This window comes from Euprymna scolopes, chromosome 32 (genome assembly GCF_053919585.1).
Source record: "Euprymna scolopes isolate OS-2025 chromosome 32, ASM5391958v1, whole genome shotgun sequence".
Taxonomy (NCBI): domain Eukaryota; kingdom Metazoa; phylum Mollusca; class Cephalopoda; order Sepiida; family Sepiolidae; genus Euprymna; species Euprymna scolopes.
In genome coordinates, this window is record NC_136513.1 from 93,091,555 (window position 1) to 93,096,554 (window position 5,000).

The window sequence follows — 5,000 nt, forward strand, 5'->3', positions numbered from 1 at the left end:
TATCTATATTGGAATTATCCTGCATGTAATTTTTTATAGGTTTTTGCCGATTCAAACTTTTTCGAGTATTTCCTAGCGGACTCCGAAATCTTAATGCCTAACTCAGGATTTTGTACGTAATTTTGAACAGAATTTTTTTATAAAATCCACTAGGTTAGATTGTTCTTGTTCTGTCAGTCACGACCGGATGTTTTAAGTAATCCTTAATTATATACTTAGCGTGTGGGCACATAGAGCAATAGAGTACTCAGTATTCCTAATGACAGTCTTCTGGTGTTTGAAAGTTTAATCTTCAGTACGGGTGATATTACGAATATAATTACGAATCAGTTACAAATTCTACTTAATCATGGTGGTAGAAACGAGAAGAATCTACCCCCGTGAATCAAATAAAGGATTCTATTAAAATTCCGTTTATATTTTTTAGTTCGACATAAAGAGTCCTGCGTTCGACAAGTCACCTACAAAGAAGATCGGAGGTTACACCGGGCGATATATTTCATAATAACATCTAAGATGAAATCAATAGTCTAAATAATATGAATAATTAATCCTCATCTAAAAAAAAAATGCAAAAAAATTTCATATTTTTGCATTTTTTTTTTTATTTGTTTGTTTTAAAGAGATTTGTTTAATCGTAAGAAAACGGCATTTTCCTGTTTGCTGATCTCCCCACGTGGGCTAAGTTGTAGAATAGGAGAAATCCAGCTACCCAAAAAGGGGAATTATGGATTGGAACAAAAATTCCTCAGTGTTGAAGAACTTCTCATTTACTGATTCACACACACACACACACACACACACACACACACACACACACACACATATGTGTGTGTTTGTATATATATATGTATATATATACATATGTGTGTATATACATGTATATATATGTGTGTGTGTGTATATATATATATATATATATATATATATATATATATATAAAGATCTGCTGTTGTTTATTTTAACAATATTAACAGTTTTGAAACGTTGTTTGTGTAATTTTTTTATTCGCTACCTTAGCGTTACGGAATTTATCCGTTCCTTTTTTTTTGCATAAAAAATGCGTCAATACTTAAGTTTATTTTTCTTATTTTTATATTTAAAATATTTACATATTTAATATTTACATATATAATGTTTTATATATTTAATATTTTACGTGCATAAAAGTTATCCGTGGACATGTGTGTTTCTAGCTATCAGCCATCGTCAGCATGGCTAAAATTTTTGGCAAGGTTTGAACCCATAGCTACACTTCCGATTATAGACAGATAAGATAGCTCGGCTGAAGAGAACTTGATATGGGGATCTAAAACGGTTCCCTATTATCAGGTTTGAAACCGACGGTACCGATAGCTTACCTCATCTAAACTTCTGAAAATAAAAATATAAATATTATGCCTCTATTTTGAATTTTTTTCCTTATAATAGAGCACTCTGCTAGAATTCTTTTTGCCAAAAATATAACTAAATATATATATATTAAATTTACTTATATATATTATTAATATATTGGGTTCATTTTTTAATTTTATTTATATATATTAGTATAAAAGTAACCATATTATTCCACATTTTCTTATTGGGGAAGTAGTATTATCCACGGGAGAGTCACATATTTTACAGCTGTCCTGTTTTTAAATCTCCGAAACAGCTACGTGGTAAGCAGCTGATGATCCCTGTTTTCTATTTACAAAATTTAGTTAGGGTTTCTCTTTTCATCCTTATATAGTTGCATTCTCTTTTATAATTGTAGACTTTTGGGAGGTCGGTTTATGCAAGTGCTAAGTCTATTTAACAATTTTAGTTAAGGCTTTCTCTTTTTTTTTTTCAATCCTTATATACTTGTATTCTCTTTTGTAATTATAAACTTTTAAGAAATCGGATTATGCAGGTGCTAAGTCTGCGATAGGTTAAATTTTGTTTTGTTTTCTGTTTCCGGGGATTTAAACTGCATTGTATTTATTTTTACTCCAAGCTTTTTTAGACAGTATATAAGTTATGAAAATATATATGGCAATAATGTCTGACGAATTCTCACGAGAATGAATATTCTCTGTAGCTTAATTCTGCGAAATATTCTGTGTAGCTTAATTGCCATATATATTTTCATAACTTACTACCTACCTCTACCTATGTATTGAGCACTGTTGAAGTAAACACTCAAAAAATCTACGCATTATATCTTCGTATATTAATTTATATACACATACTTAAATCATTCGTTGACATCTATGCTGATGACAAGACCATCTATGGCAACACATCAAAGGCCGTAAATGACAAAGTTCTCTCTAATTCTCTCTCCTCTGATCTTGAGCGCGTGGTAGAATGGAGGGAAGAGATGGCTGGTCACTTTTAATGCATCCAAAACCAAGCTCCTATCTTTACATCATCAACGCTCTGATCCCCATCTGGCATCAATTGAAATGGATGGCTCTCGTCTTGGGGATGCTCCATGTTTTGACAAGCTTCTGGGCTTGACCTTTACTCCTGGTCTGAAATAGAAAACGTTCATCAAATCTGTTGTCAGAGACGCTGGAAAAATGGTGGGATCCTTCTACCGTTTCAAAAGATATCTCACTACTGATGCAATTCTCTATCTGTATAAAAGCCAAGTACGTCCAAAGATGAAGTACTGCTGCCACATCTGGGCAGGAGCTGCTAAAAACAGCCTATCCTGCCTTGACAGAGTACAAAATAGACTTCGTGGTTTAGTGGAGGATGCCCTTTTCTCTTCCCTGCAACCTCTCTCCCACAGAAGAGACGTTGCGAGCCTGTCTTTGTTTTATCGTTATTTCCATGGCAGATGCTCGTCTGAGCTCCAATCCCTCGTCCCCTTCTCGCCAATCTTTCACGAGAAACACCCGTCTGGCTGAAACTACTGTCAATAATTTTCCCCACTCTTTATCTGTGCCTAAATCCAAACGTAGATTCCATGAGCAAAGCTTCTTTCTTAGAACTGCACGCCAGTGGAACTCTCTGCCGCTTGCTTGTTTTCCACCTGACTACAACTTGGACGTCTTCAAGTCCAACATAAACAAACTCCTGACAAACCGCCCCCTTAAGTAAGACACTATATTAAAAACCCCAATACTAATGATTACTACAATACTATCTCATTGATTACTGTACACGCAATAACCCTTATCCCTGAGTGGCCTTCGGGCCTTGATAAGTGGTGACCCCCATGTAACATATATATATATATATATATATATATATCGTTTTGGCTTTCTACAAAGAAATTGAAATACTCAATTAATGATATAACAGACGATATATAATAGACGAAAATAAAACTAAAAATTATTATTTAAAGAGAAATGATGACATTTGTTTTCTTTTCAATTTAATACCATATAATCGATAAATTTAATCGCAGAATCTATCGATCAATTAATTAATCGTTATTCATAAAAATGCGTGATCGCGTGTAAAATACGTCCACCATTTTGTCAGTGAAATAATAAACTTGCTTAAATTAAAACTTATCAAGTAATGAAACAATAGCACGAACGAAAACGAAATGACAAAGTTGCTGTTGTTGTTGGAGACTGAAGAAATGTTTAAAACATTAATAACTAGCTGATCCGATCCGGCATTGCCCAACATTATCATATTTTAATAACTAATATGGTAAAACTATTTTTCATCCTGAGCCTATTTTTTGTACTTTTTGCAGCCATAAAATGTTTCAATCATAGTCATTTGTTTTCCTAGTTTTGCATATGAATTACAAAATATCTGATATTTCCCCAAAACCTCTTAGCTTGATAGAGGCGACACTAAAATATGCTGCTATAGTTTCAAATGATCTGACTTAACAGCTAGGGATGACTTGATTCCAAATATTTCTCATATGTTATATCTGCACTCTTTGGTTTTCATACATAAATTAAATTTCACAGTATATAAGGATTATTTGATAATCGAGATATTCATAATCGTATCCTATTTCCAAAAGAAGGGAGATATAACATATGAGAAATATTAGGAATCAAGTCTCTCCTTGCTATTATTTCAGATCATTTGAAACCATAGCAACAATTTTAGTCTCCCCTCCATCAATGCCTGAGGTTTTGGGGTATATATATATATATATATATATATATATATATATATATATATATATATATATATATATATATATATATATAAATAAAAAAATAAAAATTACAATAAGTTTACCAAGGTAATCAAAATGGTAAACTTAAAATATATTATAAATATTAAAGAGTTAATATTTACAAGTAAAATAAACTCAGCCAGATGTAAAAGCTCAATAAAACCGAAAAGGAAATAGAGCTTATAATATGAACAAATGATTAATAAAACATGTTAAAAGACATCTTGAAAAAGAGTTAAAAACATATTTAATTTTAAAAAAGGAAGCACAAGATAAGTGGATAGTCCTTAATCCGCGGAGTTTCGAAGAAATACTCTCCTTCTCATCAGAGGGCAGGAAATAGCGTATATATATATATATATATATATATATATATATATATATATATATATATATGTGTGTGTGTGTGTGTGTGTGTGTGTGTGTGTGTGTGTGTATATATATATTATTGTTTTATAAAAATGTTTTGTACATAGTTTGTCTCTGATGTATCGTTATTTTCATGGAAAGTGTTCGACTGAGCTTCAATCTATGGTCCCCCCTCGCAAAACTTTCACAAGAAACACTCGTCTAGCTGTAAACACTATCAATAATTCCCCCCACTCTTTATCTGTGCCTAAACCTAAACGTAGATTCCATGAACAAAGCTTTTTTATTAGAACTGCACGCCTGTGGAATTGTCTTCCGTTTTCCTGCTTTCCGGCTGACTACAATATGGTTGTCTTCAAGTCTAACGTAAATAAGTTCCATATAAGTTATCAAATTTACCAAATTTTCATTACTAATGATTATTATATTGTCCAATTTCTACTGTACACTCTTTAACCCTTATCCTTGAGTGGCCTCTTGGCCTTGATAATGAGTTGATACC

General features: G+C 32.2%; 1 protein-coding gene across 2 annotated transcripts in view; it reads left to right on the forward strand.

Annotated features, from left to right (window-relative positions):
• The window catches only part of LOC145256500 (soluble guanylate cyclase 88E-like), a 957,444-nt gene that overhangs the window by 398,299 nt on the left and 554,145 nt on the right, over positions 1–5,000 (forward strand). The gene's annotated exons all lie outside the window — the stretch shown is intronic.